Source organism: Crassostrea angulata, chromosome 2 (assembly GCF_025612915.1).
Source record: "Crassostrea angulata isolate pt1a10 chromosome 2, ASM2561291v2, whole genome shotgun sequence".
NCBI lineage: Eukaryota > Metazoa > Mollusca > Bivalvia > Ostreida > Ostreidae > Magallana > Magallana angulata.
This window is the reverse complement of record NC_069112.1, coordinates 53,195,860-53,220,372: the sequence shown is the minus strand read 5'-3', so window position 1 is coordinate 53,220,372 and position 24,513 is coordinate 53,195,860. Positions and strand designations below refer to the sequence as shown.

The window sequence follows — 24,513 nt, the reverse complement described above, 5'->3', positions numbered from 1 at the left end:
ATGGCTGTCAGATGAAAGGAACGTTTATTTAAACCATTTGTAATCAGCCGATGATGAGAGGTATCTAGTCTTGATGACTTCTAACAAGGGTCATGTTTTATTGCATCAAAAATGACGACATAAATTGCAGAAAATGTTAGTTTATACATAACTTTACAATCAGATAAACACAGAAACAGCGATAAACACTATAGTCACTACCGGTTTCCTGGTATGCCTAAAATACATGTATTTTCATGTAGAGCTCTTCTTTGAAAGGAGGACCATACAGTCTAAAAATGGCCGCGACCATTTAGCCCTCTTACAAATGATAACGAAGACCGATGTTTGCAAACTTTGATAACTAACTTTCATTTATTTTACATCTTAATCATTTCGTTTAGGATATATCCAGCTCTACATACTGGGTTTCGTGGTCTGGGCGATCAATATTTGTGTAATTAGTTACTCCTTCAATATCTTGCAAATTTTGGTATGACTGCATTACGTTTTCTGTATCCAAATAAATACTGGTTTTTGTTGTTTGTAAACATCCACGTCTTATTTTGAAGATAATGAATATTGTCAACAGCAGCCATGTTATTCCCAAAAGTATACCAAGAACAATAATAATAACTGTGTATGTTCTTGGCATTCTGTCTTCTACAAGTAAAAAAAAACCCCAAGAAATATTCGTTAGGTTGAAAAGAAAAACTGCTAAAATATGAGAGATAACTCTAGTAGCAAAGAGATTTACATCATATATTATCTGAAAAATCCAAATAAGTAGTTGGCTTTAAAGAAAAATAAATTCAAATGTTGCCTTGTGGTGTATGAAAACAAGTGTTCGGAACATATTTTTGGTCAGTATAATACTATATATAAGTTGAAAATTTATACATTCTACTTACTTTACATCTAATTAGTGCAATTACCTACCGAATTAGGTATATGGTGTGACTAAGAGACTGTTAAAGAGTCTTAAACCCGAATCAGTTACATAATTACATAAATAAAAAAACATTTTTAAAAGAAAGTCGAATCAATTTATTTCAGTTAACGTTATACACAAATTCGTTGCTAAACCGATTAATAGTCCTGTATTATATAGTTTTAAATTATAGTTCAAATCTAAGAAAAAAGTCAGCATTCAAACTTATCGATAGCTAATTGGTACATTTTTTCATTAATGATTAAAAGATACAATGTCCGTTTGAAAGAGCTTTTCTAAAAATGTATCGTAATCGCACGTGAAAAATCCTCTATCTTAAGTATCTTGTTAGTGTTACATGTAATATTGTGATTAAAAATCACAATTCAAGGCGCAGTAATGCGCATGCTATTTTATTACAAAGTGTCAAGAGAGGAGTTTGGAAATAGAAGTTCTGTTTTTGTTGAAGAGTTTTTTTTTTTCCAAAAGATAAAAACACTACATGTATATACCATGCCCAGTTTGTCTTATAATGAGAATAATTCATCATTCAGCTCAGATTTATGGCTTGCTACAAAGGTAAAGCTACAAACCATGCCCAAATGGATAGAATTTAGATCACACGAGAAAAAAATATAATTCATTGATTGCAATTTGAAGTTAAAGCTACTTGGTCCCATTTTACATCAAATTTTGCGTACGCTTTTAAACGATGGTTTTGCTAATTTTATAATCACAGACATTGTAGTCGTTTCACCTTCACTTTCATGTAAACCGAACATAACATTCATTTTGGTTGGCCCACCAATTATGTATTCAATAGCAGCGATAAACTAATTGTTAACAGCCGGGAGTTTATTTAGTGAATCCACCAATTTTGTAATCTGTTTACTTTTATAATTCGTATAACTAGAATCTGATATCTGGTGGATCTAACAAGTAGGGGTATTTTGAATTTTGTCAATCTTTTTTGTGGCTTCACCTTCTTTCTTGTTTTGTATATAAACTGACATGTGTTGCGGTGTTTCTGTTTACTTAGTGCAATCGATAAATGTTTACAATCTTTTGGTGAATGCACAAATTTGGTACTCTATATTTATTTGTAAAATTTCATATTGGTGGATCCACCAAATATTTGGATAATGAAATTATGTCTGCATTTTTCATTTCTGGTGAGTTCACTCAATTTAATTAGTAATTTTTATAAGACAAAACGATTATTGCATATTTGTATTTAGGTGGAGTCACCAATTAAGGTTTCTTTAAAACTAAAATGTTTGATAATATGTGTTGCTATCATTGCTTTGTTGGTGGGTTCACCAAATCTTTGAATGAAATACAAAACTGTATACGGACAAATTCTCAATTGATTTTTAGAAGAACCATCAGGGTTTTGTGTGAATGAGATATTTAATGCTGTTTAAATAAATAAAATCGCCAATATTTTATCATTGGTGGACCCACCAAGTTTATTCGTAAGTGAGATATTCGATGAAAAAATATTTATGGAGTCGCCAATATTTTGACTGTTATTGTGGAATATGAGGTTTAAAGGTACTGTAAAATGTGCTTCCGTGTGAAAAGATGGTAAGTTCACCAATTTATGTTCAACAACAAACATGAATAAAATTCATCTTCATTTCTGTTATTGCATTGTGTTCATTTTTCATTTTTCAATGAAAAAAAAAGAGGACACGAATAGAGAATCCTCTTTCTAAATAGAAACAGTTATATATAGATCAAATTATTTTGGCAAATAATTTTTTCCGAAACGACAATAAACTATAAACGTACCTTTAAAATCCTTTCCATTCCAATGATAACTACGTTCATTGTCAAATTCGCCAGTCGACTTGTTACAAGGTGCATTGTCCTTAAACGCATCCTGACATTTGATACATTCTCCGTTTAAAACGTACGTCCCATTGCTGCACACTTCTTGCAAATGATTTTTGTAATAAGGAAATTTGAAAAAAAAGTATTTTTAAACACATAAACAGCTTTTGAGTGAATCGATTTCAGTGTTTCTTACCAGTATCACATTGGATTCCTGTCCACCCGTCGTCACATCCATCAATACAAGCCCCGGAAGCCGTGGAACATGGTTTACCATTTTTGCAATGACCACAGTCAAATGAACAGTTGTGGCCGTATTTGTTAGGCTTACAGTCTAACCGAAAATATACACATTTATTATAAATATGTACTGTGAAGTTTCTGTCAGATCATGAATTTAGTTGTCGACAATTTTTGTTTAACCTTAGCGTCGAAAGAAACTCCTGACGAAACCATTTCAGATCACATACGAAAATATAAAAAAAATCAATACTACAAAACTCCAGTCTTTGCAAAACATATGATTATCATTGTTTTTACCGGGTTTTCCAAAATTCACTAGTGATACCCATCTAATGTGAAAATTCAAAAGTCAGTTAAAAGGAAGTTGATATCGAATTTGTTGAAAACCAAATCCAACTATAAAGCATACCTAAACAAAGAAGGTGATAAAATTTCAAGCATCTGCGATTCATAATTGCTGAGAATACTCTAAAGAACATTTGTTCAAAATTTAGGGGAAAGTTAACAAAGTCGTCATTAAAAAGAACGTTTACGTCTAATATTATGAAAATAGATCCCATCATATGGCATGCCTTAACAAAACCTGTTTTAAAAATTCAAGGCTACTGCAATTATTAGTTGAGAAATCATGACAAAATTTGGTTCAAACATAAATCAACTCGTCATTTAACAGCAAGTGGACGCCTGACCGGTACAAAAATGGATACCATTATAAAGTTCTCCAAACCAAAGAGTGTGTTAAAATTCAAGCATCTGTAATGAACAGTTGTACAGAAAGATGCGACAGAAATTTGTTACAGACAGACCCACAAGGGTTAAACAGTATACACCCCCTCTCTCTTTTTCTTTGGAGCGGGGGTATATACTCAGTACAATTCTGCTTTACTTATGGATTTTGTTACCTGCACAGAGAGGAGGAATCCAGTTTTCCTGGCAATCATTCGGACAAACTCCGGAAGCAGTGTTGCAGGTGGTTTCATTTTCACATTTTCCACAATTGCTCTCACAACGTTCTCCATAGAAGCCAGGTACACAATCTAAGCAGTGGAGATACAAAAATTGAAATTTACTCAGTTTTATTTGGCTATGAAAAAAGGAAATATCTTTTGGAGAAAAAAAATTAATCGCATTTTTCTTTATCACAAATGTGTATTTTTTTGTAATTTTATCCTATAACGTATGACAAGCATTTTCTGAAACAACGAAAACAACATCAGAACACATCTTAAACAAAAGTATTATCGATCTTTTTTTTTTAATGTGTTTATTAAAACTAACCAAAATCGTATTTTGATTAATATCTTGATGAATTTATAGGTTACTGTAGAGCGTAATGTACAATTGCCTTGTCAACAAGACAAAGTCTCATTTCAAGCATCCACTGTGTATTCGTCCCGGTTTATGATTAAATGGGAGTCATTCAATTGGCAATAGCTGTCATACTCAGATAAAGATTAACAAACTATGGTTTCTTTGAAAGAAAGTAACAGTTTTACCATTGCTTACGTAGCAATGGGGGCCATCTTGATTTCTTTCTTTTCAGTTTCGATTAATTTATTGATTTAATTTATTTTAAACTGTGAAAGATTGGTCTGTGCACCATTATAGATGTAAAGTTGTTTTCTTGACAGTGCCATATAATGTTCATTTAAATAGTTATATTTACATTCTACTGTGTTTTTCCATTAAATTCCGTGATGTTTAAATGCCTCTAAATGCAACAAGTAGTCAAAGGTCAAATTGACGAGTTTTATTATGACGTCACAAACGTTGAACGCTGTAAACTGCAACGTCACAAGCGAAAATCAAATTCACGCTTGTGGCTGTTACTGTGGCTCTTCCATTAATGTTAACTTACCCTTAGGATAAGATCGGAATTTAAAGGTATAATTCACATTTGCAGACAAGGCAAGAAGTTAAAAAATGTAAATATAAGCATTAAATCATGATTTTTTTGAAGTATACACTCTCATAACTGCCGCGGTGTGTGCATACAAATTTTCATAACGCGCTAACGCGCGTTACTCAATTTGTATGCACACACCGCGGCAATTATGAGAGTGTATACTTCAAAAAATCATGATTCAATGCTATAATATACCTTTTAGTGTGCTTCCAAATAATGTTAATTTAAGTGGCTGTATACCTTTCATTGTGTCACCAATGATTTGATTTGAGTGGTTGTTTACCTTTTATTGTGTCTACCAATGATTTGACTTGAGTGGTTGCATACCTTTCATTGTGTCTACCAATGATTTGATTTAAGTGGCTGTATACCTTTCATTGTGTCACCAATGATTTGATTTAAGTGGCTGTATACCTTTCATTGTGTCACCAATGATTTGATTTGAGTGGTTGTTTACCTTTCATTGTGTCTACCAATGATTTGACTTGAGTGGCTGTCTACCTTTCATTGTGTCTACCAATGATTTGATTTGAGTGGCTGTATACCTTTCATTGTGTCTACCAATGATTTGATTTGAGTGGTTGTTTACCTTTCATTGTGTCTACCAATGATTTGATTTGAGTGGTTGTATACCTTTCATTGTGTCTACCAATGACTTGATTTGAGTGGTTGTATACCTTTCATTGTATCTACCAATGATTTGCTTTGAGTGGTTGTATACCTTTCATTGTGTCTACCAATGATTTGATTTAAGTGGTTGTTTACTTTTCATTGTGTCTACCAATGATTTGATTTAAGTGGCTGTATACCTTTCATTGTGTCACCAATGATTTGATTTGAGTGGTTGTTTACCTTTCATTGTGTCTACCAATGATTTGATTTGAGTGGCTTTATACCTTTTATTGTGTCTACCAATGATTTGATTTGAGTGGCTTTATACCTTTTATTGTGTCTACCAATGATTTGATTTAAGTGGCTTTATACCTTTTATTGTGTCTACCAATGATTTGATTTGAGTGGTTGTTTACCTTTTATTGTGTCTACCAATGATTTGATTTGAGTGGTTGTTTACCTTTTATTGTGTCTACCAATGATTTGATTCAAGTGGTTGTATACCTTTCATTGTGTCTACCAATGATTTGATTTAAGTGGTTGTATACCTTTCATTGTGTCACCAATGATTTGATTTGAGTGGTTGTATACCTTTCATTGTGTCTACCAATGATTTGATTTGAGTGGCTGTCTACCTTTCATTGTGTCTACCAATGATTTGATTTAAGTGGCTGTATACCTTTCATTGTGTCACCAATGATTTGATTTGAGTGGTTGTATACCTTTCATTGTGTCTACCAATGATTTGATTTAAGTGGCTGTATACCTTTCATTGTGTCTACCAATGATTTGATTTAAGTGGCTGTATACCTTTCATTGTGTCTACCAATGATTTGATTTGAGTGGCTGTATACCTTTCATTGTGTCTACCAATGATTTGATTTGAGTGGCTGTCTACCTTTCATTGTGTCTACCAATGATTTTGATTTAAGTGGCTGTATACCTTTCATTGTGTCTACCAATGATTTGATTTAAGTGGCTGTATACCTTTCATTGTGTCTACCAATGATTTGATTTAAGTGGCTGTATACCTTTCATTGTGTCTACCAATGATTTGATTTGAGTGGCTGTATACCTTTCATTGTGTCTACCAATGATTTGACTTGAGTGGTTGTATACCTTTCATTGTGTCTACCAATGATTTGCTCTGAGTGGTTGTATACCTTTCATTGTGTCTACCAATGATTTGATTTGAGTGGTTGTATACCTTTCATTGTGTCTACCAATGACTTGATTTGAGTGGTTGTATACCTTTCATTGTGTCTACCAATGACTTGATTTGAGTGGTTGTATACCTTTCATTGTGTCTACCAATGATTTGCTTTGAGTGGTTGTTTACTTTTCATTGTGTCTACCAATGATTTGATTTAAGTGGCTGTATACCTTTCATTGTGTCACCAATGATTTGATTTGAGTGGTTGTTTACCTTTCATTGTGTCTACCAATGATTTGATTTGAGTGGCTTTATACCTTTTATTGTGTCTACCAATGATTTGATTTGAGTGGCTTTATACCTTTTATTGTGTTTACCAATGATTTGATTTAAGTGGCTTTATACCTTTTATTGTGTCTACCAATGATTTGATTTGAGTGGTTGTTTACCTTTTATTGTGTCTACCAATGATTTGATTTGAGTGGTTGTTTACCTTTTATTGTGTCTACCAATGATTTGATTCAAGTGGTTGTATACCTTTCATTGTGTCTACCAATGATTTGATTTAAGTGGTTGTATACCTTTCATTGTGTCACCAATGATTTGATTTGAGTGGTTGTATACCTTTCATTGTGTCTACCAATGATTTGATTTGAGTGGCTGTCTACCTTTCATTGTGTCTACCAATGATTTGATTTAAGTGGCTGTCTACCTTTCATTGTGTCTACCAATGATTTGATTTGAGTGGCTGTCTACCTTTCATTGTGTCTACCAATGATTTGATTTAAGTGGCTGTCTACCTTTCATTGTGTCTACCAATGATTTGATTTGAGTGGTTGTATACCTTTCATTGTGTCACCAATGATTTGATTTGAGTGGTTGTATACCTTTCATTGTGTCTACCAATGATTTGATTTAAGTGGCTGTATACCTTTCATTGTGTCTACCAATGATTTGATTTAAGTGGCTGTATACCTTTCATTGTGTCTACCAATGATTTGATTTGAGTGGCTGTATACCTTTCATTGTGTCTACCAATTATTTGATTTGAGTGGCTGTCTACCTTTCATTGTGTCTACCAATGATTTTGATTTAAGTGGCTGTATACCTTTCATTGTGTCTACCAATGATTTGATTTAAGTGGCTGTATACCTTTCATTGTGTCTACCAATGATTTGATTTAAGTGGCTGTATACCTTTCATTGTGTCTACCAATGATTTGATTTGAGTGGTTGTATACCTTTCATTGTGTCACCATTGATTTGATTTGAGTGGTTGTATACCTTTCATTGTGTCTACCAATGATTTGATTTAAGTGGCTGTCTACCTTTCATTGTGTCTACCAATGATTTGATTTGAGTGGTTGTATACCTTTCATTGTGTCACCAATGATTTGATTTGAGTGGCTTTATACCTTTTATTGTGTCTACCAATGATTTGATTTGAGTGGTTGTATACCTTTCATTGTGTCTACCAATGATTTGATTTGAGTGGCTTTATACCTTTCATTGTGTCTACCAATGATTTGATTTGAGTGGCTTTATACTTTTTATTGTAACTAACAAATTATGCTGATTTAATTAGCTGTATGCCTTTTATTGTAATTACCAAATAATGATGATCTAAATGTTTCTGTATTTTCTCTTGTGTTTACCAAATGATGTTGATTAAGTGACTGTATACCTCCTATTGTGTTTACCAAATGATGTTGATTTATCAGGCTTTGTACCTTTTATTGTGTCTACCAAATGATGCAGATTTATCTGGTTTTGTACCTTTTATTGTGTCTACCAAATGGTGTAGATGTATCTGGCTTTGTACCTTTTATTGTGTTTACCAAATGATGTAGATTTATCTGGCTTTGTACCTTTTATTGTGTCTACCAAATGATGTAGATTTATCTGGCTTTGTACCTTTTATTGTGTCTACCAAATAATGTTGATTAAGTGGCTATATACCTTTTATTGTAACTTGTATCTCAGTAGGAGGAAAAGAACAGTTGATCCTGTTACAACTTTCTAAGCGAAACGAGAATACGTGGCCTGGGGTCAATAGCCCAGGGTCGAAATATGCCAAGTTACTCACTCCAGGATCCGAAACATTTCCAACTATTGCCCAAATCGAACCGTTGTATAATGACAATATAAAAAACTGATACGGGCCTCCATTGAAGCCTGATACCCAAGTCAAGTTTACGTAGCCGCTAGCGTAAGAATTCCCAGTAAAATTTGTTGGTGATTGGGGCACGTCTGAAATGGAAATAGAACTGATGAATATAATTTCATTTCGAATGTTGTTTAAGAATCAATATATTGTGAAGTAAACATTCTAAAATCGGTCTTCATTTCATGAATTATTTATTAAAGAAAATACCAAGTAAACTAATATGCAATAAACATTTGATAGGTATAAAAAATGTTTAATTTTATTTTAAGATATATCAAAAAACACTAAATGAATGAATTTGAAAAAAAATTCGTAATACGTAACTAGCATCATCATTTTAAATAAGTAATCACTACCTTCGGCGATAATTGTGATTGTGCAAATGATGGACTCTCTATATTGCAATGAGTAGTTTCCAAAATAAGTTTGATCAACCACGGGGATAAAGCTAACGAACAGTTGCTTGTAAATTTCATCTCGTTGTGAAATGACAGTATTCAATGGTACAGTGTATGGACCGACCCACGTCAAGATTGATTTCTGAGGAGGTGGGTTTGCAATCAACGGCACAGCTACTTCCAATTTTAAATCAAATCCACTCTTAAAAGGATATTTAGTTTTGAAATTCTCAGATGTATCAATCTTCGGTTTGCCTGAAAAGTTAATACTGTGTATAAAGAAACATTGTAATATTTTATCACTTGATTATCAAAAGCGACCGACCAATATTAAAAAATGAGGAAAACTGAGATAAATGAAATTTGCCAACCATTATAATCCTGTTTTTAAAAATGACATGGATTTTAACAAGTTTTTATGAAGTAGATTTTTATGTTTTCGATTTTCATTGTAAGCGTTGGTAGTGGTATTACCAGATTTGTAAGTAAGTGTTTAGAAGTAATTATCTTATGTCCAAAGACTGCCCTTTTTTAAATTAAGAAGTCTTGAAACAATGGAAAAATAAATATTGTTCATTTAATTATTGTTATCTAAAAATAGTTTACGTGTCTGCCAATACATTTAGATTACTAAAGATTGTTTTCAAAAACATCAAAAATGGAAGCAGATATGTTTTACTTGAGTCTTCATTTACGTCATAAGTTTTTGTTTTTGTATATATATATATATATATATATATATATATATATATATATATATATATATATATATATATATATAAATATAAGTTACATGTCGTGTCTAAAGTTTTTGTCTTTAGTGTCATATTTGCGGGGTTTTTTTCATATAACATATACAATATGATTTCACTGAAATGGTACATATGCGAATGTTTGAATGTGATTTATCTTGTCTCTCAAACAATATTTCTTCTCTTTTCTTTAAAAAAAAACATCGCTTTCACTTTCAACATAAATAAAATGTTTCTTACAAAGAACATTGATAATGAAGAGGGCATAGCTACTCCCGAATACAGCAGACGTCCAAGTACATTTATAAATGTCTGTGTGTGAACATTGGGTTGATTCAATTGTAAAATTTAGCCATTTTCCTACTTTCTCTTCCAGATTAGTTTCAGTGTGACCCTGACCTCTACTAAGACGTATGGTTGGGGCGGGGTTTCCGTCAACAAAACATGCTATACTCAATGGCGTGTTTTCTAACACATCAGCATTAGAATGCAGTGTGTCATTCAAATACAGGTTAATTTCCTCTATAACTGTTAAAAAATTGAAAAAAAAGTCATTTTAGGTGTTGATAACATTGCGTGATTTAAATCTGAAAATGAAACGCTATGCAAAGCATGTGTACATTGTACTCTGCAATATGTAACTATCTTACAATCAGACAGAAATATATATTGCACAATGTTTATGATGAGTTTTTTTCACTGAATGCCTGCAAATGATATATAAGTTGAAATGATATATGCCCGATATATTGGTAGCGACAAAAACTATTTAAACAAGGGTCAAATAGGCCTTAACGGTCACCTGTGTACCATAGCCCATAAACAAAATTGTGGAGGAGTCTCATAAATTCATTTAGTTGAGTTTCGTTTTGGAGTTTAAAATTATAATATTGTAATGACATCCACCTGCCTGCCTGAAATCTTTTGGAAAGGACTCTTAACACTATAATTTAGCACACAACGTATTAGAATGACCTACTACCGAATAAGGTGCACATCTTCCATACAGAGTGTTTTTGATGGACAGCTTCATTTTTTTCTTTTCTAAACATATCATTTAACTCATTTCTTTCTTTGAAATTCCTGAGCAGAATAAAATAATAAGACAAATAGATATCCCCCTTTTTCCAGCCATAACCCTTGCCTTAGATGCAGGTGACATGAAATATTATTAAAGATGACCCACCCACCCCTATGACCTGAAACCCCGACCCAGTGGCCATGAATCTCACAATTTAGGTAGAGGAATAAGAGGACATCATAACCATGCATTTAGCTTTTTTACCACATGTGTGGTGTAAAGAAGGAAGATTTTCTAAAATTTAATATGTTTCACTATATGGCTAAATCAACTCCGTCCTAGGGCCTAGGCCCTGTCCCAGGGGTCATGAATTTAACAATTTAGGTAGAGGAGTCCGTGGACATCATAACCATGCACTCAGTTTTATTCAAATACATATTTAGTAGAGATAAGATTTTCTAAGATTTAATGCATTTTTACAATATGGACAAAGTGCCCCCCCCCCCCCCTTTTTAGAACTTGAACCTCTGACCAAGGGGCCATGCATTTCGCAATTTTGGTAAAGGGCTAAATGGACATCATGACCATGCATTCAATTTCTTCCTCACATGTGTGGGAGTAGAGAAGAGGATTTTTGAAAATGGGTTTTTTTTTTGCATATTTTGCCCCAGCTGTGGTCCACCGGGAGAGGTACAGCCATTGTTTTTACAATTTAGATTCCTCTTAGTGCTTAACACAAAAAATGCTAACAATTGGCCTTGTAGTTTTCAAGAAGAAGTTAAAAAATTAAAATTGTTACCAAACAACGCCCGACGACGGACGAAGACCAATTGCAATAGGTCACCTGAGTGAATACGGTGACCTAAAAACAAGAGGCCCATGGGCCACATCGCTCACCTGAGGAACAATAGGTATAATAATATCAGCTCAATGGAGTCATAATACAAACTATCTGGACAATGTACAATAATACATGTAGATCCTGTATAAATAAAATCAATTTTCCCCTGGATATTCTTATGTTTATAATCATTAGTCCCTTTTCTAACAGGATGATTTTATAGTCATATCATATGTTGAGTATTGCAGTTCTCAAAAAGATCCCTAACAATAGTTTATATATGGGATATAAACGTACATCAAACTCTGAACCTTCTCGTGAGGCCAAAGAATTGTCCTTGGGCCAAAGTCTTAACAATTATAAAGAATCATCTAGCTGATTAGTTTCTGAGAAGATTTTTAAAGATTTACCCTATATATTCCTTTGTTAAACTTTGACCCCCCATTGTGGCCCCACCCTACCCCCAGGGGTTATTATTTTCACAACTTTGAATCTACACTACCTGAGGATGCTTCCACACAAGTTCCAGCTTTACCGGCGGATTAGTTTCTGAGAAGAAGATTTTTAAAGATTTACTCTGTTTATTCCTATGTAAAACATCGACTTCCAATTGTGGCCCAAACCTACCCCCAGGGGTCATGATGTTCACAAATTTGAATCTACACTACCTGAGGATGCTTCCACACAAATTTCAGCTTTACCGGCGGATTAGTTTCTGAGAAGAAGATTTTTAAAAATTTACTGTATATATTCCTATGTTAAACTTCGACCCCCCCATTGTGGCCCAAACCTACCCCAAGGGTTATTTTTTTCACAACTTTGAATCTACACTACCTGAGGATGCTTCCACACGAGTTCCAGATTTGCCGGCGGATTAGTTTCTGAGAAGAAGATTTTTAAAGATTTACTGTATATATTCCTATGTTAAACTTCGACCCCCCATTGTGGCCCCACCCTACCCCCGGGGGTCATGATTTTCACAACTTTGAATTTACACTACCCGAGGATGCATCCACACAAGTGTCAGCTTTCCTGGCTGATTAGTTTCTGAGAAGAAGATTTTTAAAGATTTACTGTATATATTCCTATGTAAAACGTCGATCCCCCATTGTGGCCCCACCCTAACCCCGGGGGTCATGATTTTCACAAATTTGAATCTTCACTACCTGAGGATGCTTCCACACAAGTGTCAGCTTTCTTGGCCGATTAGTTTCTGAGAAGAAGATTTTTAAAGATTTACTTTTTATATTCATATGTTAAACTTCGACCCCCCATTGTGGCCCCACCCTCAGGTGAGCTAAAAAGCTTAAGTTTACAATTCAATAAGTTGGTTTCTGGAAGAACAGATTTTGAAAATTTTCGTAATAAATATTGACAAATTTTTTACTTTTTTAATCTTTAGCTTTTAAGATCTGTGTACATACATAGAATTGTGAGCAAATCTCTGTTTCTTGCTTATAATTCGAAGCTTAACACTCAAATATGGTTATTAAATAGAAATTGTAAACAATTAAACACAAGAAACATGCACTACATGTATAACAAATAAAGAACACTATTTTTTCGAAATGAATCATATATATATACATGTATATACCTACATATTTCCGTCAGCGATATCAAACTCTATTTAAACTGAATAAACTCGAGAAAATGCCGAGCATCTCAACAAAACCTAATGCATTAATCTACCATTACGCAAAAGATAATGCCGAATTACCGATAGAATGAATTGTATTTCAGTACCCCTACATCAGATTTTGTTTAATTTGCGCAGGTAAACAGTTAACGTAACTGTTTGATTTACCGAAGTCTCTGTTTGATTTGATACGTAAAAATCAAGAAATACAGACGATAGTTTCCAGGTTACAAAGCATAAATAATGAAAACGAAACGAAAATCAGAACAAGCTAACACCAAGGTCATGTGTGAAAACTGTCAACGCATTGAAATATTTAGCCTCAATTTACTTCACAAAATCGGCACCAATATATTTTTCATGTTTCAAAATTTCCCTTCATACGCGAACTGTTGCACAACAAGCAAATTCATCATAGTCAGATCGACCCTTTTTCGTATAATGTCATGGCTGCTTTAAACAAAGAACCTCGTTTTAGAAGTATGGAATACGAGTCTTGGTAAAATGGGTATGCAAACCCGGGCCGTGGCAAAATAAAAGCCGGGGCAGATCGGCAATTGTCAATTCCAAATACGCATTATTTTGCAGCAATATTTACAGCGAATACAAATATACTAGTCCATCAAATATCCTGAAATTTTAATGAGATTGGCAGATTATTAACTGCCAATCTTTTGTTTTGCCCAGGCCAAGTCTTGCCTACCCAATTTTCCGGATGCCGAACCCGAAGTTATTAAAATTATTGAAACACGCCTTTCCTTTATTATTATTTTCGTAATAACTCAGATTTGAAACAGAATTACTCCTTAATTTTTGCAATTTATATTTTCCTTCCCATAAGGATAATTTATGCTAAACTACGTTGCATTTGCCTCGGTAGTTCTTGAGAAGAAGATTTTTAAAAATGCACCCCCCTTTTTCTACAGTTTCAAGGTTTTCTCCGCTTTGAATACAGATCGGACTTTTTTTTTTGCAATTTATATTCGCCCTCCCATAAGGATGCTTTGTGCCAAATTTGGTTGAAAAAGGATAAGCAGTTTTAGAGAAGAAGTTCAAAATGTAAAAAGTTTACAGACGGACAGACGGACAGACGGACGGACGGACAGACGGACGACGGACAAAATGTGATCAGAATAGCTCACTTGAGCTTTCAGCTCAGGTGAGCTAATTATGACTTCCGTTATAGCGGATTATGTGAGTTTTTCCTGCAGTGATCGCTGCCTTCATAACATGCATGTATCATAAAACATTTTATTGTTGATATTTACATCTTTCATAAAGCAAACAAATATATTGATCGTAGAACATTAGAAAAAATGCTTAAAAATTCTTAATGTACATTAATACGTTAAAAAATAGAAACAGCCAAAACGTCTTTTATGGGAACTTAAGCCTGACGTCATCATGATTATTTCCTGCAGTCCGTATTTTTTTTGAGGTTGCTGAAGGTTGCCATTACCATCAATTAAGAAACGGGGCGTGAATATTTCAGTCTTCTGAATGTTTACAGAGCTATGATTACAACCAATTTCCGTAAGAAATACAGGGAATCATAATTGATTGATCTAAAAACAGTAATATAAATATAATAAATAATTATAATAATAATAATAATAATGATAAATATAATTATACTAATAAAACCGTGCTATATGATTAAGCTAACTACGACACACATCTGAAACAACTACTTTAGTTAATATTTTTTGTTTGCAAGCAAACTGCAATTTCCACTTGGATTGCATAACTGGTCGGGCGATTCGTAAATGAACTACGGAAACAGGAACGAGGAACTTTATATTACTGTCTTCAGTTGTGAATATTAATACTGCCTTACAAAAAGGGGCATGAAACAAGGCTACTTATAGTTTATTCCGCAGGAACAAGCTGAATGCCGAGTTATCATTTAATATATGTCATTTGAGAACAAGTACTTACATTGTACGTCAAGTTTTATTTCATATATCGTCGTATCATGTACCCATTTCGCCACACAACAAAACATCTCCATGTATATGCCGACTTGCTGAAATAACGTTCCAGTCTCTGACAAAACATCGTAAAATCCAGTCGAGTTTTTCATCTGCCACGTAATATTGCAGGCTGGATTACAATCGGCAGAACAATTGAATGGACCGACAGAATCTCCATCCCTTACTTCAATTTGATCGTACTTGTTTAATGAAGGCTTGGGGGTGATGTTCACTTTTTCAGGTCCGTCTACAAAGTTGCAAAAATAAGAACATTAGCTCCAATTAATTGCAACAAAGAACTGGAAGAGCTTAACGGTTACCTGAGTATACTACAATAGGGTTGGTTACAATGAGCAAACAGCCAGTGCTTTTATAAAGAGGAGTTAACAAAAACAATGTATTTCAAGACCATGCTTCTGTCAATAAAAGTATGATTAATAAACTGTTACTTGTACTCGAAGTTGACGATGAGACGATAAATCGCTAAACAACTATTTATTTCTTTTAGTGGCCCTTAATTGTAACCATTTTGGTAGCTGCAGGTCTGTGGCTTCCGGTCATGAAAAATTCGGATGGGCGACCTGAGAGTTACAGTGCCACATGTTGAAAAATGTGTCTTTACTGCGCACAAAAACGTCCCCTAGTTTTGGTATGAAACGCCTGGACTGTATTATCATGGCAACACTAAATTTGTTATGTGTTTATATCATTATATGGTGTGCTTTAATCGTTATGTGGTGTCCCTGTATTATTATTCGGTGTGCTGTTATCCTTGTGCGGTGCACTCCTTCAATTATGTGATGCGCACTCATTATCATTTTGTAATATGTAATGTGCAATTGATATTATGTGATGTGCATTTATAATTATGTAATCTACATTCATCATTATGTAATGTGCATTCATCATTAGGACATGAATATTTCTATACCAATTATGTAAAGACGGAATCGCATCACATAATTAGGAAAAACTCGCCATAATGATAACTGCACATCACATGCTGATGAATGCACATCACATAATGCCAAATGCAAATCATGTATAACATGTAACAAATGCACATGTCATAATAATGAACGCACATCACATAATTGAAGGAGTACACCACTTAAGGATAAAAGCACACCGAATAATAATACCAGGACACCACATAACGATTTAAGTACACCACATAATGATTAAAGCACGCTACATAATGTTACAAGGACACCACATAACGATTTAGGCACACCACCTAATGATACAAGTACACCACAGAACGATTAAAGCACACCACATAATGATATAAGCACCTAACGAATTTAGATTTGTCATGATAAGATAGTCCAGGCGTTCTATATTTTGGGCTGATTAATTTTAAATTTACAACTGATATCGTCTCTTTACTTGTCTCCGATAGTCTTTTAAGCACCATCACCAGCCTCGTAAATTGAAGTGGTGCAATTTACGTGCAATACTGGCGACAGTAATTAATAAATTCAGCGTAAAAAGTAAGTAAAATTCACTAAATTACTGTAACGTACATAAGTACGTTAGCTAAAAGAAACAGCCAAATCGTCTCCTGTGAGACTTTGAGTCTGACATCATCATAGTTATTTCGTGCAGTCCGTGATTTCTCTTAGGTAATTTGAGGTGTCGACCAATCGATAAACTTGGCGTGTCAATTTCAGTCCTATCACTTTTTTGTCAGTTTCAGCCGCTGACGATTTCGACCAATCGATTAACGGGGCGTATAGATTTTAGTCTGGCTGTTTCAATATAGCTATGAATAAACTCTAAGTTTTTGTAAGAAATAGAGGGAATATTACTCGGTAGATTAAATATAAACTAATAACAATTCAATTTCACAGTTAATATATAACAGAACCTTACTGACTGTTCCTTATACTAAGCATAGTTTAAAACCTTACACAGAGGATTTATCTGTACTGTATTACTCTGATCAGGCACCAGATCTTCTTCAGTCGCTGTACACGAGTAACTGTTATACACTAGACCTTTAGTGACCTTTAAACTCAAAGTTTGATTGGTTTCTCCGTCAATCTCTGTGTCGTTGACGAACCATGTGTAGGTCAAGGTCACTAGCTTGGTGTAGTAGTCAGGAGCTGAGGTTGATTTACTGGAACAAGTAATGTTGGAAAATGTTTCTACCATTATGCTCAAGTTTCCTTCAATGTTTGGCCTCATAGGTTTACCTACATCAAGAGCATATAAAAGTAGTGTAACTTTTTCTTCTAGGCAGGCGTTACCACAATTTTGTTGAAGTTCAACGCAATTCCTTTATATCGCTGCACATATTTAGGTTAACCTTTGTAGGACAAAATGTCTTCTTCAATTAATCAGGATTCTCCGTCTTTATAGTGTCCCCTCTGGAAATAGACACCTGGTCAATATTGAATAAATGCTCAATTTGTCAGCGCAACTGTAGATGCATGTATTTAAGAAGCAGTGTGTAATTGATGAGTTATTTATTGATAAAAAAAAATGAATAATTTCTCGGAGTAACTCTTCTTAACTGATTTGAGTAAAGCTTTGCAAGTATTTGATCTTTACCATAACCAAAATGAATATCCAGGATAGGGCGGGACTACAACGGGGGTCGTTTTTTTATTTTTTACAAAAGACAATTAAACGGAAAATATTTACAATTCTTTTTCATTATGACTAGAACATCTGTTATTTATGTGGAAGCATCCAAAGGTAAGGTGGATTAACGTTTGTCAAAATCGCAATCTTTGGCCAGTCCAATTTTAAAAAGGAAAAAAATAATTCTGCTCAAAATGTTATAATGTGTACAGTCTTACTGATATGCAACTTGACATGTTACTTATTCTCACCTGTTCAAAGTAGTTCTTTGGCCCCACAAGGATCCAAAAATTGATGTAGGTTTAAACATGAATTTATATATAAACTTGAGAATTGCAATGCTTAATGTGTACATTTGTATTATAAAATCATCTTGTGAAAAAAGAGAATCAAATTTTTACCTAAAACATCTTGCGGGGGGGGGGGGGGGGTGTTATAATTATATAATAGTGTTTTGTTGTGCATGTACTATGCCTAAATACATGTAGTAGTATAAAGGGTTTGATACATAATGCACGACCCGGAGGCGAGCTTTGCTACAAGTAGCTGTGACGTTTGAGTGTTGACTAGTCCCTACAACGCCCCACTTCGATTTTTCAGATTCAAAAGGAACCGCTATCTTTACATCCCATGTAAACAAAACAAACACATTAGTTGTTATTTTGTGATTTTTTCATTTCTCTCTATATATTCTTTTGTACTGAAAATCGCCATTGTGATAACAAGATGACCGCTGTGCAAATTAGTAAAATGTACATCATTTCTCCATATGGAATTCTTGTGCAGTTGAAATTGTGACGAAAGTTTTTAAGTAACACTCACTGTTTGTTGGTTATTTTCCTTTGCAAAGAGTTTTGCCCTTAATTTTGGTAGCGAGTTTGGTTCAATTTTGGTTTAAAGTGGAGTAGTGGCATTTACGGACAACATGTGATCAGAAAAGCTCATTTGAGCTTTGTTTTAGGTGACCCAGGAACAATAAAAAAAAACAACTTACCGGATACAATCAGCACAACTCCACCACCTGACCACGCAGAATCGGCTGTTGGGCCACCGGCGTAATATCCGGCATCGTCAACAGTTGTGTGTCTTATCTCAAATGAAATGTTGACGGAGTTGTATGGTCTGGTGATGTATCTATACTTATTCGATACGTTATGGCCACCATATAAAATTCCATCATTTTGTAATTGGAAAATAGTTTATTACCCTTATATGTATGGTAAACGTTATATTGACCAGTTTTTGGAAAGAACGCAGCAGTCCAGGAAATATTCACCGGGTCTCCGATTTGGATTTGAGCCTTGGAAACTAAAACATATGTAAACATTGAATCGTTATTAAAGATAGCCTTATAACTGCAGGAACATGCGCAGAATTGTAATATAATGCTTGTATTTACATTATTTAACATTTTGTCTTGTCTGCATGTGATTTATGTTTTATCCTGTGGTTAAGTTCAGTTTCATATTAAAACCACTGAAACAGCCTTGGATTTTTGCTTGTGCTGTTGCACTTTAGGAATATCCAACGTTAAAATTGTACCGTCATAATACAATGTAAAACTCAGTATTTAACCTTTGAGTAGCCTGTCTGTTTTTTTTATGCCATACATACAGTAGCTTTTCACACACTTTTCATGCCAAAAATTGTGAAAAATATATATTTATGTCTACATGTAAATATATTCTCTTCTTTTGCTTCAATATAATTTAAAAAAAAATAATGTGCCATACTTATTACAAGAGATAAGAAAAATAATTCAATAAAAGCACATTTAATTAACATTAATCTATAAAAGGGAATTGTCGCTTAATAGTATTGTATACTAAAATAATATACCTTTATATATCATGGTGTTTTCTACCATTGAACCATATGCTTTGAAATCGATTTTGATGACATCATACAACAATGAATTTCTAATTGTATATTTTGTTTCTTGTACACGAATCCAGTCACGATCTTCTGTTTTATCTCTGGTAATCTTGATATCGTAAAACGAATCATTGGGTGAAGGGGTCCAAATGAATGTAACATCACCAGTCCGAAATATGGTTGATATATGGGACAACATACCTAATCAAAATCCATATTAGATGTAGATATCTCTTTTTTTCATTGGGTTCAACGTACAATAACTAATTTCAATGCATTTTTTTTACGTGAATTATAGCAATTGTAGGCAAAAGAAAATCAAAGTACTGGCGGGAGTTGATTTTATCGATCATTATTAATTCCAAATCAACGATATGTGATTTTGCATGGCATGTAGTATCAGTAATCGAAATATTTCTTAGATATTGTATGGATTCAGGCAAGATTGAACTCTTTTATTGTTCAACCAAACGCTCGGCTGTCTCCGTTTATTTCCGACAAGTAAGAGAGACTCTGTTTTGTCGGATATTAACGGAGACAACCAAGCGTATGTTTGAACGAGAAAACATTGGACTCTGCCGTAGGAATACATACGACTTTAAAAAATATCTAAACTGTTTGTACAAATTGAAATATTATTAGTTTAATGGTATTAATAAATAATTAATAAATTGAAAAACAATGCGTCAGAATATATAGCATCGAATTTATCAATTATTTTCAAGAACTAAGTGTTGTTAGCGGTATTGATTTGTGCTTAGGTCCAAACACTGTTTCATTTTCGCTTTACCCGAGTAAGTGCATAGTAGAGTCGATTAAAATCAATTCTCAAAAAGAAAGAAATATTATTTGATGCAAATCAACTCATACTGTCATCACATAATTTACATCAACTGTAAAAAAAAAAATACCACGCGTAAGTGTACTAGTAATAAAATCCTTACCTGAATTTAACTTTATGAGAAATGGCCCGCAATTTTGATCACTTAGAATTTTTGAGCAACAATCTTTAACATATCATCTCAGGAATATACCCCCCCCCCCCCCCCCCGGTCCAACGCTAATCATAAATGACACAACGATTGTTTGTATAAAAGAAAGAGAGATGTCGCACCGAGTTTTTTAGGTTAAGGTAATAGTAGACCTTTTGTAAAAGCCTTGTCCTGACCATTCATGTTCTCTTTTTGGCTTTAACCGACTCAAACAATCGCATTCAACTGTATTTAGAGGTTCACAAGGAAATAAAAGAATATAATTGATTCAAAAGTTGTTGGTTTTTTTTAAAATCAGTAACAATAAAGAAAGAACATATAGCCTAATACTATGAAAAAGGAGAATAAAATGAAAATTTTTCTTGCATTTTTTTTTCAACAATTACACTTTCCAGAGTCTTTGTGATAAAATTTATAGTTAAATTTTGGTTTTGTTTTCAATCATTTCACCATTATGCATTCAGTGAATGAGCGATTTTAGTTTTGGTGGAAAGGACTTTCAAGAACCAGAAACGCGGCTTGACTAACAAATGCACCGCTAAGCGGAGCATCCCCTCGCGTCATGAAATACTGTGGAGGAAATTGCCTAAATTATTTAGGAACATACATGTAATTAAGTTATCTTCTAAACTTTAGAATAGTTCCATCCGAAGTAATTTGGAAAAATAATGCCCGAAGTTCGGCTGCTTATTTTGATCAAAATGAGATGAATTTAATCTCCTGTCCGCCTTTTTAACGTTGAACATTCTTCTAATTCCCCATTGATATAAAACATTTGTTTATTACATATACAAGATCTCAATCATACATTTATCAACTTGGTGATTTGAATTGTATACTTTCACTTTAGTTTCGCAAAATTGAACCGGAAATCTTTATTGTGAAGTCTAATTAAAATATTAATTTGACGATATTTTAACAAATATTCAGCGAACTGACTTTGAGATTATTAGGGTTTGTCCTTTTACCATGCCAAGAAATTGTAAGAACTTTGGTAAAAATTCGTATGAGGGCTTTCTTTGAATATTGTCCATAGCCTGACTGAGACACACACGCACTGCAGCTATAATATATCCCCTTCGCAAAGAGTTTCGCGAGGGGATAATTTACGTAGTGGCACTAAGTGTAGGACGAAATCATCATGCATCGTGTATAGACCATTAAAATATGCAGCTTTGGTTTAAATTACAATTTACCGCATGTTCGGTCGTATTCAGATTATAAAGGTTACGATTTATTTCATTGTAAATATATTTTCTTTCAATTACTCGCTTGACAAACCAAATACAATACTATATATTGTGAAAATTCACAAACTGTAAATCAGAATGTATTTGTAACCATGATTTTTTTTAATTCTGTGAACAACCGATTTATTGCTAAATTGATTTAAAATCGTTTCGTATTAACCACAAATGAACCTGTTGAATTGATTAAATTGATAATATTCTAATCATTTCTTATGACATAAAATGCAAGAAATGCATTCACACACCTGAAGTGATGCCATTAGATATTGCTATGATAGGATATTTAAATTTGAAATGGATTAAATACGAAATTCTAATATTTTCGGACATTTTTAGACATAAGGAATGTATACTTACCTGAAATAAAAACATTTTTAGACATAAGGAATGTATACTTACCTGACATAAAACACACTTGTCCAAGCAAAATCTGACACAGGGATAACAAATGCTGCATGATCAACGCAAAATAACCGAAGCAATATTATTCGAAAGGTTTAAGAAACTACTTAAATCTGACTTACAACAGTTAAGCTAGAAAAAAAAATGGAGAAAATAAAATGTTCACCGTTCTTAAAGTTTGAAATCAAAACGTATTTCCGATGTAAAATCATCAGATAACAATGACACAATGACATTAGATCGGGGTGTAATTTAGAGTCGTGTGCTTATGTAAATCACCTCACTGTTATCGTTTTCTATTTCCTCGTCATGTTTTTTTTTCTATTTTGCTCTTTAGTGTATCACCAAAAACAATTCTCCTTAGGTCAAATATTTCCTGTTGACAGATATACCTGTACATAAACAAATCATATTATCGGGAAGGACATGCTTGACACGCTTTTCATATTAAAAAAAACAACTTTTCAAATAATGTGCATAACCCAATACAAGATACAACATTCCTGGTTAGATATAGTAACTCGTAACAAAGAAAACATATCTGGTATCATTGAGTCATCGACCTGTGCTCTGGTTTCAACGTGGATTGTGAACGGGCGATTGAGAAACTGTAACGAGAAGATAGATCTTTTCGTTACATTTCCACCGCAATACAAGCGATGACCTCTCATATCAAAGTTTAAAATGAGAGAGTTTAAGATAGTTGCCGCACGATAATAACGTCTTGTGACACGCTAACTTTTGCCGCTACGAATGTTGACAAGCCATTTCCTTATCAAAGTAACGTCCCTGGTGCTCCATACAGCGCTGATGCCGATTCACCCACTTCCAGAACACGTCCTCATACCATTCTTTGGATATTGAAGTAAAAACATCATTACAAAGTGGCTAAGGTTATCAAAATGGGTCCCTTGTAGCCAATGTTTGATACGCTGGGGCAGCGCAAAATCACACGGAGCAAGGTCTGGGCTGTAAGCAATTTGTCCAATTCTAACGTAAGTTGCCATGGCTGTCTGCGGTGTAGCATTGTCGTAAATTGACATGAGATTAGTGTTTGTTTTATAAAACAACTGCTTCTTGTTCAAGTCATTCAAACTAACGAGCATTCGCAACTTTGTGTATGCCCACAAACTTGATTATTCAGGTCTTCTGATAAGTATTTCCAAATGATCGGGAGATTAAGCTCCAAGAGCTAAACAATTATTTCACCCTTCAAAGAAGGGAGGGCATATTGCTTTGCTGCTGTTTGTCGGTCGACCCACCAACAGATTCCGTTGATATTCTTCGCAGAGGATGCATATTTTGAAATGAAATTTTATATACAGGTTTATCATAATATTATATGGGTCAAGTTTAATTTTTGGGACGATCGAGCAATTTCGACTTAGTTATGCGCCTTTGGCGTATAAAAGTACCAATTATTTGCAGTTGCCGTTTATTTTCTTCGCAAAGGATGCACATATTAAAATTAAATTTAATATACAGGTTTATCATATTATCTAGGTCACGTTTAATTTTAGGTACGATCAAGCATTTCCGACATAGCTATGCCCCTCTGACGTATAAAATTTCCAATTGTTTGCAGTTTCCGTTCAATTTCTTTACAGAGGATGCCCATATTAAAATGAAATTTGGTAAACAGGTTTATCATAATGATTTCTCCTGGCGTGAACAAAGTACGTACAATTTGATAATTTCCTCGCTACCGAGTAACATGGCGAGGCAAAATGTGCGTCAACACTGGTGGGACCTCTACAGCAAAATATTTTGAACTGTTTAGAGGTATGTGCCTTTCAGGGGCTTATAGGGGCAGCGGTGGCGTAAGAGCAATATGGCGGACAGTGCCTTTTTACGAGCGGTGTTCAGCTTTAAGAATAATTCTGATACAAGTAATAGCTTTCCAAAAAGCTTGCCTGACTAAACAAAATTCTTCAATGGAAGCATGCATGTATCAA

The 24,513-nt window shown here is 34.0% G+C and overlaps 1 pseudogene; it reads right to left on the bottom strand.

Moving 5' to 3' along the window:
• Positions 1 to 22,772, bottom strand: LOC128170494 (uncharacterized; annotated as a pseudogene).
• Positions 22,773 to 24,513: the final 1,741 nt, after the last annotated feature.